Below are 17668 nucleotides of genomic sequence, written 5' to 3' on the forward strand. Positions count from 1 at the left end.
AATATCTTTTTCTTTTGCTCAGTGTTTCATCACAGTAATAAAAATTATAACTAAGTGGGGGGCTCCTCAAAGGTTCCTACTCCTACCCAGTTCAACTAATGACTACTGCTGAATTTGAGGAACAACCATTGTCTTTGGGGGTGTTTGCAACAGTGTGGCTGTGATGTGGTGAGCCCACTAGGCTCCAATGGGGAGGCCTGACCCCAGGGTCCTACAGACGGTCCTGATTAAAAGCAAGTGAGTCACCAAACCTAGTAAAACATGAATGTAAGCTGGGAAGGAGATAGTAGGGGTAAAAGTAATGAAAAAAATACACAGATGTGAGATAATGCCAATGAATATAGCTAGTGAACAAAAAAATCACTTAATATATTTATACATATTCTAATCATTGTTTCTCTAGAAAGCTCTGTGGCATGTGGGTGTACACATGTATAACATGAAGGCAACAGAAGTCTTTAGCTTCCATCCAGATACTGCAAGGATCAGTGATGCTGGTGCACAGCATAGATGGTGATGTGCCCAAGCTGTTCACAAAGTTTCGACTCCTAAGAATAAAGCTTCCAGAAGCTGGGCTCCGATGCTTTCAGTACTCTGGCCAAGTCTTTTATTCAGCACAGTACAATTGCAGCTTTTGTTGCTTCAGGTAATTTTCCTGGCAATATGGATTGTGCATTTAGTTAGAAGTGGATGATTCCACTACTAATCAATTTTTAAATTGTTCATTTCTAGGGCAATTTGTGTATATGACATATGTAGAAAAGAATCTATAAAACAAGCTGAATAAAAACCCAAGCTACAGAATAATACACGCAGTATGATTCCTTTGGAAAAGCCCCAAATTTGCTAAAAGCAAACAATAGATTGCTTGAAGATGCATGTATTGCTGGTAGGGGAAGGAGAACAAAGAAAATGGGGATAATTAAGATAAAATGTATGATAGTGTTTCTCTCTGTAGGGGAGAAAGGAAGAGCTAGCAGAAAGCTACCTTTAGAAGTAAGGAAAAGCTGTCAGGTTCTGGTTCTCAGTGTAGTGTGGCTGCATAAAATGAGTGTTTGTTTGTGTACATGCATACCCAAATTTTGAGCACACAAACAAAAACACAAAAATGAATGTATGATCAGAAATGTACTTTGTGGTTTCATATTGGAAACAGTTTAAAGTCTGGAATAGGAGAGTAAATGAAAAAAAAAAAAAACAGGTCTTTTTATTCTCCTAATTCTTGCAAACAGTGGTTGCCTGCCTGCATTAGTATAGTGGTTAATTTTCTAAAGGCAATATCCACCCTTTGTCTGAAAGTATAAAGTAACCAACTAGCCCTTTTATCAACCTATCATAAATAAATTGTGAGCCACAAGTAAAATAATAAGATGAATTTTTAAAATCACACTTTTAAACGCACTGTGCTCTAAAGCCGTGCATCTGAAAAGATGGCTCTTCCTTCAACAGCAAGTCTTCAATTATTTGAATTTAGAATGGTCTTTTAAAATCATAAATGTTACAGAGGGCAAATGAGAGAAGGCAGAAGAGGGCTGAAGTGGTTTTTTTCCTTTTTTTTTTCTCCTTTATTAATTTATTCTTGTTACATCTCAATGGTTATCCCATCCCTTGTATCCTCCCATTCTTCCCTCCCTCCCATTTTCCCCTTATTCCCCTCCCCTATGACTGTTCCTGAGGGGGATTACCTCCCCCTGTATATGCTCATAGGGTATCAAGTCTCTTCTTGGTAACCTGCTGTCCTTCCTCTGAGTGCCACCAGGTCTCCCCCTCCAGGGGACATGGTGAAAGGTGAGGCACCAGAGTACGTGAGAAAGTAATATCCCACTCTCCACTCTACTGTGGAGAGTGTTCTGTCCATTGGCTAGATCTGGGTTACATCTAAAATATTCCTCTTCCATTTGAGGGTGGTGGTATAAGGTACTGTGGAAGGAGCTGGAGGAAAGGCACTTGGGAGGGGCTTGAAAGAAGAAAGGGTAGGGCTAGATTGTCATTTGAAATGAACAAAAACAAAAGTAAACATTCCTTGTCAGTAGCTAATGTAGAAGCCTGTGTTCCAGACAAGCTGATCTAGAGTTAGAAGCACAGCCGCCAACCTTACTCAGCCTCTAAGCTTCCCCAGATGTACCTCAGGAATTGTTATGTTGCAGAATTTGCATATTTTATATGCACACTCCATCACTGAATTAACACACTAAGAAATTATCTGTTACCAGACATCTTTAAAGGGTGAAAATGCATTTAAAAAACACTATAGAGTTTTTAAGGTCTGGCAAAATTTAACTGCTGACATTTATAAAGTATGTTCTAGGACTAAACAGGATTTGGAATACAAAGCATTCTAACCGAAAGCACAGTGGAATGGTAGCGATATTAGTCCATGTCCACAAATAAGTGAGAGAAGGTGAGGGAGAGAGAATCTGCTCACAGTGACAGAGCACACCAGCCAAGCAGATGATGTGCTTCCGTTCAGAGACCAAAGACATAGAAGAAGGCAACAGATGATCTATGTTCCATTCCAACGTCCAGTCTAAAGGCAACAGAAGACTGGTATTTCAGCTTAGAAACAGAGGCATACATAAGACCAATGTATCAGTCCTCTGTTCTACCCCAGTCTTCAGTGGACTGAATGAGGTCAATTCACATTGGACAAGAGATGCCGTTAAACATACAAGAGGCTTACAGAACACCAAATAGATTAGATCAGAAAAGAAATTCCTCCTACCACATAATAATAGAACTATAAGAGCCTGGGCAAGTGTCAGCCTAGACTACTATACCCAGTAAAACTTTCAAAAATCATAGATGAAGAAAACAAGATATTCCATGACAAAACCAAATTTAAATAATATTTATCCACAAACCCAGCCCTACAGAGATACTACAAGGAAAACTCAAACACTAGGAGGTTAACTACACCAAAGAAAACACAGGATATAAATAACTTCACCACAGCAAAACCAAGATATGACAAACAGACAAACATACAAACACCTACAACATCATAAAAAAAGAATAGTCATTTGTCGTTAATATTTTCAATATCAATGGACTCAGTCCTCCAATAAAAAGACACAGGGTAGTAGAATAGATGTATAAAAAGGACTCACATTCTGATGCGTACGAGAAATACACCACTACAACAAAGGTAGACATTACCTCAGAGTAAAGGGCTGGAGAAAGGTTTTCCAAGCAAAAAACCGCAAAAAAAAAAAAAAAAGCTGGAGTAGCTAGCCTAATATCTAAAAAATAAAAATAAAAAATAAGAGTTTCAACCAAAATTAATCAAAGGAGAAGAGAAAAGACACTTCATACTCATCAAAGGAAAAATACATCAAAATGACATCTCAATTCTGAACATCTATGCCCAAATACAAGGGCACCCACTATTGTAAAAGAAACATTATTAAAGCTTAAATCAGTGCTTCTCTGACGTTGACCACCTAAGAGTCATGCTGTAAGAAGCAACACTTTCTTCTCTCCTCTGCTATCCACCCAGCTGGCAGCCAAGAACAACAACCATGCATGAGTGCATCTACATCCATGTTGGCCAGGCCAGTGTCCATATTGGCAATGCCTGCTGGAAGCTCTACTATCTGAAACATGGCATGCAGCCTGAAGGCCAAATGCCAAGTACAAGACCATTGGAGGGGGAGATGACTCCTTCAACACTTTCTTCAGTGAAGCAGGAGCTGGCAAGCAAGTGCCCCAGGTAATGTTCATAGACCTGGAACCCACAGTTACTGATAAGATTTGTACAGCTCTCTGTTGATTATGGAAAGAAATCCAATCTGGAGTTCTCCATTTATCATGTCCCCTACCCCATGTTTCCACCACTGTGGTTGAGCCCTACAATTCCATTCTCACCACCCTCATCACCCACACCACCCTGGAGCACTCTGATTGTGCCTTCATGGTAGACAATGAGGCCATCTATGACATTTATCATAGAAACCCCGACACTGAGTGCCCAACCTACACTCATGTAAACAGACTGATAGGTTAAATTGTGTCATCCATCACTGCTTCCCTCAGATTTGATGGGTCCCTGAATGTTGACCTGACAGAATTCCAGACAACCTGGTGCCCTATCCTCACATCCACTTCCCTCTGGCCACAAATGCCCCTCTCATCTCTGCTGAGAAAGCCTACCATGAACAGCTTTCTGTAGGAGAGGTCACCAATGCCTGCTTTGAGCTAGCCAACCAGGTGGTGAAACATAACCCTCATCATGGTAAATATATGGCTTGCTCCTTGCTGTATCATGATACAAGATGTCAATGCTGCCATTGCCCCCGTCAAGACCAAGTATTCCATCCAGTTTATGGACTGGTGCCTCACTGGCTTCAAGGTTGGCATTAATTACCAGCCCTCCCCCTTCCCCCACTGTGGTGCCTGGTGAAAATCTGGCCAAGGCCCAGAGAGCTGTTTGCATGTCAAGCAACACCACAGCCATTGCTGAGGCCTGCACTTGCTTAGATCTCAAGTTTGATCTGATGAATGCCAAGCATGCCATTGTGGCCTGATATGTGGGTGAGGGCTTAGAGGAAGGAGAGTTCTCTGAGGCCCATAAGGGCATGGCTGCCCTAGAGAATGGTTATGAGGAAGTTGGTGTGTATTCTATTGAAGGAGAGAAAGAGGAAGAAAGAGAGGTATTCTAAGTTAAATGTCACAAAGGTGCTGCTCTCACAGGGAAGTTTATTCTGTTCTAGTCAAGAAAGCTGGGGTCAGATCAGCTAATTTGTATGAGGTCACAATGCTTGCTTATTACAGTTACTGACTTCTGCTTTAAATATGAATGATTTGTCATAGACCCATGATGTCCACTTCACTGATGGGTTTTAAATACAATATTTCACAAATCAATCCTACAAATTAATAATGGAAGACTTCAACAACCCACTCTCACCAATGGACAGATCATTGAGACAGAAACTTAATAGAGAAATAAAGAAACTAACAGATCTCATGAATAAAATACCTAATAGATATCTACAGCACATTCCACCTACACAAAAGAGAATATAGCTTCTTCTCAGCACCACATGGAACTTTCTCCAAAGTTGACCATAAAGTCAGTGACAAAGCAAGCCTTAACCAATACAATAAAATTGAATTAACCCATTGTACTTTATTAGATCACTGTAGATTAAGATGAATTTCAACAACAGAAATAGCAAAAAGTGTATATACTCATGGAAATTGAACAACTACTTACTCAACAACCACTGAATCAGGGAAGAAATAAAGAAATTAAAGAATACCTAAAATTCAATGAAAATGAAGGCACAACATACACAAACTTATGGGACCCCATGAACGCAGTGCAGAGAGGAAAGTTCATAACAATAAGTGCTTTCAAAAAGAAATTAGAGAGTCCTCATACTAGCATTTTAATAGCTTACTTGAAAGTTCTAGGGGGGAAAAAGAAGCAAACTTACCCAAGGGGAATAGATGGCAGGAAATAACCAACCTCAGGGCTGAAATCAATAAATTAGAAAGAAAAAGAACAGTACAAAGAATCAACAAAACCAAGAGCTGGTTCTTTGAGAAAATCAACATGATAGACAAATCCTTAGGCAAACTAAGTAAAAGGCAGAAAGACAGTGTCCAAATAAACAAAATCAGAAATGAACAGGGGTGCATAAGAGCAGACACTGAGGAAATCCAAAGAATCATTAAGTCTTACTTCAAAAGCCCATATGCCCCAAAATTGAAAAATCTAAATAACTGGGCAATTTTCTTAATAGATTCCACTTTCCAAAGTTAAATAAGATCAGTTAATAATCCAAATAGGCCTATAATCCCTAAATAAATAGAAGCAGTCATTAAGTCTCCCACCCATAAAAAGACCAGGGCCAATGGATTTAGCACAAATTTCTACCAAATTTTCAAAGAAAAGCTAATACCAATTCTCCCCAAACTATTCCATGAAATGGAAATACAAGGCATATTGCAAAACTCATTCGGTGAGGCCAGTCACCCTGATACCTAAACCATACAAAGACGCAACAAAGAAAAATAATTTCAGACCAATTTCCCTTATGAACAATGATGAAGAAATACCCAAAAAATACTTGCAAAGTAAATTCAAGAACACATCAAAGATATCATCTACCATGGTCATGTAGGAGTCCTCCCAGGCATGCCTAGGTAGTTCAGTATATGAAAATTCATTAACATAATCCACCATATAAACAAACTGAAAGAAAATGCACATGATCATCTCAGTAGATGCCAAAAAGGCATTTGCCAAAATCAACCAACCATTCATGCTAAAAGTCTTGAAAAGATCAGGGATACAAGGCACCTTCCTAAACATATACAGCAAGCCAATAGCCAACATCAAATTAAATGAAGAGAAACTTAAAGCAATTCTACTGAAATCAGGGACAAGACAAAGATGACCACTCACACCATTATCTCTTCAATATAGTACTTGAAGACCTAGCTAGAGCAATAAGACACTAAAGGAGATCAAGGAGATACAAATAGGAAAGGAAGACATCAAAATATTGCTATTGACAGATGATATGATAGTGTACACAAGTGACCACAAAAATTCTACCAGAGAACTCCTATAACTGATGAATACCTTTCAACAAAGTGGATGGATACAAAATTAACTAAAAACAAATATCAGTAGTCATCCTATGTACAAAGGTCAAATTGGCTGAGAAAGAAATTAGGGAAACTATACCCTTCACAATAGCCACAGATAATATAAAATATCTTGGTGTAACTCTAGCCAAGCAAGTCAAAAACTTGCGTGATGAGAACTTCAAGTCTCTGAAGAAATAAACTGAAGATGTTATCAGAAGAATGGAAATATGTGCCATGCTCATGGATCAGTAGGATCAAGATAGTAAAAATGGCCCTTTAACCAAAAAAAGTATACAGATTCAGTGAAATCCCCATCAAAATGCCAGTACAATTCTTTACAGATCTTGAAAGAACAATTCTAAACTTCATATTGGAAAAAATAAAATGGCATAGCTAAAACCACCCTATACAATAAAATAACTTCTGGAAGTATCTCCATACCTGATTTCAAGCTATATTACAGAGCAATAGTAAAAATACAAAACAAAACAAAAAACTACATGATACTGGCATAGCAGTAGACTAATTCATTAATTGAATAAAACCGAAAACCCATAAATAATCCCACACACAGATGGACACTTGATTTTTTACAAGGAAGCCAAAAGAATGAATAAAGAAACTGTGGTAAATTTAAAGAATAGAATAGTACCCAGCTATTAAAAACAAGAAATTATATAATCTGCAGGCAAATGAATGGAACTAGAAATGATCGTCCTGAGTAAGGTAACCTAGATGCAGACACACATGGTATGTTCTCACTTATAAGCAGGTTTTTGCCAGATGGTACAGGATAAACATAGTACATTCCCAAGACCCAAAGAAGATAAATAACAAGGAGGAACTAAGGGAGGATGCTTAAATCTCACTCAGAAGGGGAAGTAGACTAGATAGCAGAAGAGGTTGAAGAGAAGGAACAACATAAGGGAGGGTGCATAGAGAGAAATTACAATGGCGATCAGACCTTGGGGGAGTAGGGAAAGGAGGACAGAGGGCCTGCAGAGAGGATAAACCATGGGTGAGAGAATCTCTGTCACAAGCTGGAGATCACAAGCTGGAGACCTAACACAGGATAAACTACTAAAAGGATGGGGCGGGTGATACTAGCTGAGACTTCTAGTAGCAGGGATCATGAAGATTGAAGAGGATACCCTCTATTTAAACAGGACACCAGCTGTGGGAGGGAAACACCAGACCATGCATAAAAACTTTGATGCAAAATGTACCTCACCTACAAGATGTACAGGGATAAAGATGGAGCAGGCAGATCTCTGTGATTTTGATGCCATCTGGCTCTACGAAGCAATTGCAGGACAGCCATCGCTATACAGAGAAACACTGTCTCGAAAAAACAACAACAACAACAACAACAACAACAACAACAACAACAACAAAACTCAGAGTTTGTCTTTCCTCAGAGTTCATGACCTTAAGATCTCTCCCTGAAGAGGTGAGGCATCAGACAAAAAGTCTTTGACTAGGCCTTGCATAAAGAGAAGTCTCTCTAATATCCTTTCAGTACATCTTACCCCACAGAAAGGATACCTCAATTGGTGTGTCTGTGATAGACTGCCAGTACTACTATTGCCTGCCACTAGGGTCATGAAGTCCTTGTCCCAGAGAGGCACTTCTTTTATTGCTTGCTATTATGTCTACACAGCTAAGAACCAGTCACTTCTCACCTGCTTGACTGCCATTGCCAAGGTCCTGAAAAGCTTGTGTTACTTTGCCACACTTGGAGGCTTATTCTTCCCTCATCATATTCTGTCCTGACGTAGCATGAGCAAGACATGATCTGGAGACGTGACTCCAAAGTGTAGAGTGCTTGCTGATCTTGCAGAATATCTGAGCTCACTACTGCCTGTAACTCTAGCTCCAGAGGATTATACATCCTCTTTTAGCCTCAGAAGATACCTGTTCTCATGCACACATACCTCCCCCGAACCCACATATTTTCCTGTAACTAAAGATAAAATTAAACCTTTCATGTGAACAAAGCATTGAGTCATTACACTTGATTCATTTCTCCTTAATAACTGAATAGTAAACATAAGCAATGGTCAAATGACAATTAAAATGTCATCACTGTAGATGATGAGGCCAATCTGGAAAGTGTAATCTAGGATGGACACAATACAGAAACTTCTCTCTTTGTTAAAACCAATTGTGCAACAGATATTTAGGGTTCGAGGGAAAGTCATGGGGCATAAACAGCTTACACTAATTGAATCAGCTCCCTTAAGACACATGAATGAAAAAAATTGTATATATGTGGAATAATATAAATGTATATGTAAAAAATAAAAATAAATAAATAAATAAAAGACTCATGACTGACGTAGTCTTGACACCATAGTTTAGAAACAAATACAGCTTCTTTTAGAAACTCTTTGCTTTTAGTGAGATGGGTGAATGAGAGTAAACAGAAAATTGGTCACACATAGAAAGGGACCCCCCCTACACGCACGCGCGCGCACACACACACACACACACACACACACACACACACACATACACACACACACACACACATGCCATTCTGTGGAGTCTTCATTCTTTCATTTGGAGGAAGAAATAACACATGTTGAACATTTTTTGTTCTATTTCCTGAAAAGGTAAAAAATGACAGCAAAGCCCAGCACAGTGTCCCTAAGGGAATAAAAGTGTTTTCAAAAGATCCTAAACCAACAGTTCTCACATCTGTGGCTTGTAAGCCCTAAAACACAGATATTTATATTATAATTCATAACAGTAGCAAAGTTACAGTTATAGAGTAGCAATGAAAATAATTTTATGGCTGGCGATCACCACAACATGACGTGGAGGGTCGCAGCATTAGGAAGGGTGAGAAGCACTGTTAAGAAATGCAGGAGAGAAAATGATCTCCTCCCTCCAGAAGTGCAGGTGTGTCACTGGACACCATGCCTGAAATGACCTCTCCTGTCTCTTCCAGCATCATTGCAACTCTAAACTACAAGTTGGCTCCAGACAGTAGGATGCTCAACCACTTAACTCCATTTCTCCTGGCTAATTTTGTTAGCAGCCTTCTTGGAGCATAGGCAATTTCTACTTGTTCTTTGCAGGAAGAACACACTAATGTAATCTTTTATAAATTCACAAGTCTTGCCTTGTTTTTCACTTTTTCTATGGCTTTCTGTCACAGGATTATAAGTATGAAGACGAAGCCCCTTAGCTCAAGGATGAGGTGAATGTGCTTTGAATTTTCATCTTTGGAAGACTGTATATAACACTCACAGAGTCCATAACACCCAAAGTCCTCACTGATAGCCCGAATACGCCAATAATTTATTACCTGCACAGCTCCACTGTGAAACCTATGTGGTAAGGAGAAAATGCATTTTTCTGCTCTAGGAGCAAGGAAATCAATCTGTAGCTGCTTGACAGATTCTGATCATGTGGTTTAGGTGTCCTTAATCAGAGATGCCTTGTGAGCAGGCATCTGAAAAATAAAGAAGGAACTCAGAGAAGTGGGAACTGGAAGGCACATGGCTGCCTGACAGCATCTCCGCCTGCCCTGTTGGCATAGACTGAGTGATCTCCCATCCTAGGCCTATCGACACTCAGCCATTCATGTGTGTGATGCTTGTTCCTACCTTGTGGAGCTCTCTAATGGTACCAGCAGATTCTGCAACATTATCAGTGAATGACTGAATTCATAGCGCTTGGTTTAAAGTAGGTCTGGGGTCTACTCTGCATGCCAACGGCAGGCCTGTTTAGAATTGATGTCTTCAAAGACAAACTCCTCACTTGCTAGTTTCAGTCACAGAACCCTAGGGACCTTGGGGGCACATTCTGGGGCAAGCTGGCATTTTCGTCCACTTGAAATCCAAGGGCCTGATTTCTTTCTCCTTAGTTTAATAAAGTTTAAGCTGTGAACTTGGGAAGAAATTGAGAAAGCCTCTTTTTACAGTAGCCAAACCTAGTTCTGGCCATGATGGGAAGGAAATATATGTGGGTGGGAGTTATTTAAGAAAAAAGAAAAGAAACAATCTGGCATCATGCTCCTTCACTGTAAAATCAAACATGTCCACCAAGAATATGCATCTATAGATGCCCACTTCCTGTTCAGGCTTTCCAATCCTCATTAAGCTCATCAATGTAGTACATATCCACCAAGTTACTTTAAAAATAAGAAATAAACACATAGTATATACAATGCTATATAAACACTGGCTTCCATAATTTCCTTAAATTTATTACAGGTATCATAATAAACAATCTTCAACAAAGGTCTCCCAGCTGCTTGTTTCCTCGTGGCAAGTGGCATGTCTATAGTGACATGTCCCGTGACTAACTGAAACTGCTCTATTGCTAAGATCTGTGCAAACAGGGCTCAGAAAATAGATAAAAATGAACAAGTACTTATTCTACTTCAAAGTAAAAACTTTCATAAGCATCTACAAACACTGACAGAAGGACTTTTCAGCGCTTGTGTTCCCTCAGGGGAAAATATCAAAACGGTCTACAGGAATAAATTAGGTACATGCACCCCAGACTTCTGTCTGTTTCAAGGAAGTAGGCAGGAGCTTAAATGAATGCATGAGGTCTATGTAGATGCAACTGCTTTATGTTTATGAATTCCTGACAGATCTCCAGGTCTCATGTCCACCTAGAAAAGACCATGGCTGATATAATATCAAATGGTGGACAGATTATCATCTCTCTCTCTCTCTCTCTCTCTCTCTCTCTCTCTCTCTCTCTCTCTCTCTCTCTCTCTCTCTCACACACACACACACACACACACACACACACACACAAAGCAAAGCAAAACAAAAAACAAAAAACAAAAAAATCCCTAATATTAATGATTAGTAATACTTAAGTGCTGGGAAAACTCGAACATATTTAAGTAATGCTAGAGACATTACTCTACTGCATAGTCATGGTATAAAAACAGCATGGTTCTGGAATAAAACACACATGTGTACAAATTGAATAAAATAAATAACATTGATACAAATACGAGAAGTTATGAACACCTTTTTAAAAAATCTAGACAAAACTTATTTTTTATTAAATATTTTTGTATACATTTATATTATTACATATATACCCAATAAACTACCTACAGCAAGAAGAACCATGAAACAACCAGGAATTATACCAATGTTACATTCATAGTGTTTTGGCTATTTGTATTGGCAGCCTTGAAGAATACATCTTTCCTATCTTGGGACTTAATTGCTACTCACAAGGATATTTTTTAATTCACTGGTATAGAACTTTGCATATAGATGCAAAATAAGTTTAATTTTACATATATTGATACAGAATTCAAATTTAAGACTATTCTTCACACACATTATATATATTTCTACTCTAACACCTTTTTTTGTTTTGTTTTTTGTGTTTTGTTTTTTCAAGACAGGGTTTCTCTGTGTAGCCTTGGCTATCCTGGACTAACTTTGTAGACCAGGCTGACCTCAAACTCACAGTGATCCACCTGCCTCTGCCTCCTGAATGCTGGGATTGAAGTCCTGCACCACCACCACCTGAGCTCTAATACCTTACTTTTGATGTGCCAAAATTATACAGTGATAAAAGTTAACATCTTAAACAAACAATGCTGGGAAAACTATGATGCTGTGTCCATCACAAAAATTGTATCATATTATTTTAAAATGGATTTCTCTTTCTATTGCATACTTATAAATTGGGTATGATTCACATGTAGATCATATATACTGGCATGAGCACTGATTTAGTTGACCACATGGTATAACTTGTGTAGCTGTAGGAAAATTTATCTAACTTTGATCAGCTGACTGAAAGTTTCAATAGATAGTAACTAGTACATTACTGAATACCAATAGATAGTCATGGAGAAGAAAATTTGATACTTTACACATCAAACACTAAATGTGCTTTTAAAAAAACTACTGTAAAAAATGTATCCACTTAAATAATTAAAGTCATGAAAAGTCATGTTTCCTACTCATGATGGAAAAGGCATACACAAAAGCTAGAGATTTGTTGTTTAAATATCAAAACATTTAGTTCAATAAAAGTCACATTTTAAAGTAAACTGAAAATAGTTAATTAAATGCAATATTTATTTTCACCAACAAAAAGTGATCAAAGAAATTCATGAAAATTATTTTACAGTACGAAGCAAAGAAGCTAAGTTAGTTTACAAAGCCAAAGACTAAAATAGAAATATTTTATGTTCTTTTACCCTTCTACATTACATTAAAACAACCACCTTCAACTCCATAATTAATTATTTAATCACAGGATTCTTTTAAAGCTTCATGAAGAACTCCACTTCTACAGATTGTGAATGCAGATGTATCTCAGAGTTGGAAGGAGGAGTAAACTGACAGCTGTCTCTTGTTTATACTAGTTTAAATTAAGAAGAAGACTGAATTGTGCTATATTCCCTTAAGTGATTTTATTGAATATAGGTACCCTCACTTAATCCATTTTGAAATTGTTGGTTAAAAAAAGAAAAAAAAAAGATCTTCATGGACAATAGAAAAAAATCTTAACAGAAAGGGCTGTGACCCAGCCAGTTCTTCATGCAGCTGTATTGTTTTGAATAAGTATAATATCAGGCCCAGCCAAGGCTCACTGAATCCAGATTCAACAGCAGGCATCAGACAGTTGGCAGCTTCTATGCATGGAAAGTCTTGGAAGTTCTGCTCTGGGTGAGCTCAGAGTTGGGGAAAAATGTATTCCTACGTAATAAGCCTTGATCTGTAAAATTAACTTAAAATAATCTCATTTGTGTAGAACATAGAATTTTAATAGAAAATACCTGATACCAAAATCATGTATCTGTGAAAATTTAATATAATAAAATTGCATCTTTGGTGGAAGGAGATGAGAAAAACCAAAGTAATAAGTTTTCACATAAATTTGGGTAATATTGTGCTATCTGAGATAGCCTTGTTTTTAATATTGTTCACGTCAAAGAGTCCGTGTTTTGAAGCCATCAGAAGATAAGTATCAGAATTACAGTTTTAATAATGAAGACAAGGAATTTTTTTTAAAGATAGCATGAAGCTGGGAATGAAATAACAGGGAAGCTGTTTGAGTGTGCTACTATAAGCGATAGCTCATACAATCAACTTAAAAGGAAGAAAGGGTTATTTTGGTTGATTTGAGATGTGGTTAGTCCATCACAAAGTGGTCTTGGACCCACAGTGGTACAGTAAATTTTGATGGGCAAGTGTAGTAAAGAAAATGGATGAATGCCATGGCCAAGTATGATAGAATCAGGAAAAGATCAGTGGCCCAAAGTTCACTTCAAGTCCATTCTTTGAATGTACTCAAAAAATTTTATAAGAATATACTTCTTAAAGAGTCTCTCATCTTTCTGTAGAATCATAGGCTGGAGTTCCAAGTTCAGTCCACTGATCTTAGGTACCATTCTCTATCTAAACTATATATCCTAGCTTGTTTGTTTGTTTGTTTGGGGGTTTTTGTTTGTTTGTTTCTATTACCATGACCAACACCATGATCTTGAACAATTTTGGAAGGCAGGATTTAATTCACCTTAGAAAATTCCCAGATTGTAAGATTGAAAGTAATCAGTACAGGAACTCAAGGCAGGAACCTAGATACAGAATCTGAAATAGAAATCATGAAAGACTGGTGATTACTTGCTTGTTGCCTCTGCTTCCTCAGCTGCCTTCCTTACAGAGCCCAGACCCACCTGACTAGGCATGGTACTGCCCACAGTGAGCTAGACCAAATGACATCAATCAGCAATCCAGAAAATGCTCCACAGACATTCACACAGCCAAATCTGGTAGAGGAGATTCTTCAATTGAGGTTCAGTTTTCAAGGTGGCTCAAGTTGGTGTCATGCTCACAAAAACGAACTAACACAGAAGTACAAAAACCAAAATGAAACAAAAGAAAACAAAACAGAACAGTATGCTTTGCTACATATACAAGAGACATGTCCCCAAAACAACATGAAAGTGAAGACTGACAGTAAGTGACCAATGGGATTCAAACAAAAGGTGAAGGTGAAATCAAAGAAAGAAAATTTTAAATTGGAACACCAGTTACTAAACAAGCAAAGGCAGGAAAGTTCAACATTCCTACCATGAAAACTCTCAGTTCTTCATCCTTGCATGCCAGAATTTCAATTCATATTATGTCTGACTCATATATTGTACAGATAACTGTACAGCCACAAAGACTGTAGTCACTTGAACAAAAAAACTTTAAACAGCTTCTTTGTGTTGCTTTCCAATTAGACATTTCCTGGAGCAGCTCTTCTATAACATCTTGTACCTCTTCCAAAATTCAGTATTCTCTGGCACCATGCTGACTGTGGCCCAAAGCCTTGGATATTCATTTCATTGACAGTACAGAAGCAACCAGAAGAAAATATTCACTCATTGACAGCCAGCATCTCTGTCCAGCTTCATTTCTCTCCTATTAGAATTGGGGGAGGGGTAGTATTTGAAGTTAACTATGAGCAACTTAGTCTCTAACTCACTGCTACACTTCATCATTTTTGTTGAAACAAACTCTCGCTTTTTTACCTATTTACATAATCATATTCCCTTTTTTCATCTATATACAGAATCACAATATTCTGTAGAACTGTTTTAAATGTTCTCATTTGCATTATAAATGCAAACAACAAAACCTCAACTTACTTTCCAGCTAATGATTCATTGATTCATTTCTCTTTATTAAAAAAACAAACAAACAAACAAAAAACTCCTTGATTCTTCCTTTTTTGTTTATTCTTACTTTTGATACTTTGATATATAATAATAAAAATAATACAAGTTTCTTGGGAATGGTGTGATGCTTTCATCTTATATATGACATGTTATAATAAAATCAGAGTTATTAGCATACTTATTGCCTTAACCATCCCACATTTCATTGTAGTCAGAACTTGAAAAGTCATTGCTAGGTGTGATTGATTTCCAATGGAGGGATGGGGACATCAACCCACCCACAAAACCTTCGACCCAAATTTTGTTCCACCTACAAGAAGCCCAGGGGTTGTGATGGAGCAGAGATTGAGAGAATGCTCCACCAATGACTGGCCCAACCCACCCGACAGGAGAGAACCAATCCCTGTCACCACCAATGACTGGCCCAACCAACGGGAGAGAGCCAATCCCTGTCATTATTAATGAAACACTGCAATTGCTTGCACACAGGAGTCTAGCATAACTGTTTTTAGAGAGGTTTCATTCAGAGTTTGGGGAGTTTTGTGGAGGGTTGGGAGGAAGGATAGAGGGAGCCAGAGGGGTCAAGAATACCACAAGAAGACCTACAGAGTCAATTAACCTGGGCCCATTGTGGCAAACAGAAACTGAGTCACCATCCAAAGAGCACGCATTGGCTGGACCTAGACCCCCTACATATATATATGTGCAGCTTGGTCAACACATGGGTCCCCTAATAATTGGAGCAGAGGCTTTCTCTGACTCTGTTGTCTGCCTCTGGATCCCCTTCCCGTAGCTTCACTGGGAGAAGATATGCTTAGTCCTGCTACAACTTGAGGTGCCAAGGTGGGTTTATACCTCTTGGGGCACGTGAGGGTAGGACTAGCAGGAGAAGAGACAGGGAGCTGGGATCAGGCTGTACGGTAATTAAGAAAAAGAAAAAGGAGTTCCAAGATAGTGCCTCCTATCGCGTACTATATCTGATCTACCGAATGGAGACAAGGGACCAGATTGGGAGCCACAGACTGCAAGAACTGAAGAACACTAGGTGAGTGGGATCCCGCACAGTGCAGACCACAGGCAGGCTTGGCCCTGAGTCAAACAAAATATTCCATGACAAAAACAAATTCAAACAGTACCTATGCACAAATCCAGCTTTACAGAATTTACTAGAAGGAAAACTCCACCCCAAAGGGACAAGCCACAACCAAAACTACACAGGAAATAGATAACTACACCATCACAAAAGCACAACCACACAGACTCTCTACGTAACCAACACCAAAAATTAACAGCCACTTGTCATTAATATCTCTCAATGTCAATGGTCTCAATTCTCCAATAAAAAGACACAGACTAACTGAATGGATACATAAACACGATCCAACATTCTTCTGCATTTATGACACACATCTCACCCACTAGGACAGATATTACCTCAGGGTAAAAGGATGGAAAAATATTCCAAGCAAACAGTCAGAAGAAGCAAGCTGGTGTAGCCATTTTAATATCTAGTAAAATAGACTTTCAACCAAAATTAATCAAAAGGGATGAGGAAGGACACTTCATACTCATCAAATGTAAAATCATCCAAGATGGCATCACAATTATGAACATCTATGCTCCAAATACAAGGGCATCCACATTTGTAAAAGAACTATTAACAAAGCTTAAACCACACATCGATCCCCACAAATTAGTAGTGGGAGACTTCAACACCCCACTTTACTGAAGGATAGGTCATTGAAACAGAAACTAAGCCGAGAAGTAACATCATTAACCAATGCCATGAGTCAAATGGATCTAAGTGATATTTACAGAACTTTTCGCCCAAACACAAAGGATTCTACCTTCTTCTCACCATCCTATGGGACCTTCTTCAAAATTGATCACATAGTAGGTCTCAAAGCAAGCCTCAACGGATAAGAGAAGATTGAAATAAAACCCTGTATCCTGTCAGATAACCATGGTCTAAGGTTGGACTTCAAAAACAACAAAAATAACAAAAAGCCTACACACACATAGAAACTAAACAACTCTCTACCTAATGACCCTGGGTCAGGGAAGAAATAAAGAAAGAAATTATGGACTTCCTGAAATTCAATGAAAATGAGGGAACAACATACCCAAATTTGTGGGATACATTGAAAGTGGTGCTAAGAGGAAAACTCATAGCACTAAGTGCCTTTATAAAGAAATTGGAAACATCCCACATAAGCAACTTAATGACACATCTGGAAGCCCTAGGAAAAAAGAAGCAGAAACACCCAAGAGGAGTAGCCATCTGGGAATAATCGAACTCAGGGATGAAATCAATAAATTAGAAACAAAAAACAGTTCAAAGAATTAACAAAACCAGGAGCTTTTTTTTTTTTTAAGAAAATCAACAAGATAGAAAAACCA

General features: G+C 38.3%; 1 pseudogene across 1 annotated transcript; it reads left to right on the forward strand.

The window, feature by feature from the left end:
• Positions 1 to 3844: 3844 nt before the first annotated feature.
• On the forward strand, positions 3845 to 4779 carry LOC311608000 (tubulin alpha-1A chain-like; annotated as a pseudogene). Its single transcript has one exon. The product of its transcript is annotated as a tubulin alpha-1A chain-like (transcript).
• The last annotated feature ends 12889 nt before the right edge of the window (positions 4780 to 17668 follow it).

Source organism: Acomys minous, assembly GCF_964271855.1.
Source record: "Acomys minous genome assembly, chromosome: 10".
Lineage (NCBI taxonomy): Eukaryota > Metazoa > Chordata > Mammalia > Rodentia > Muridae > Acomys > Acomys minous.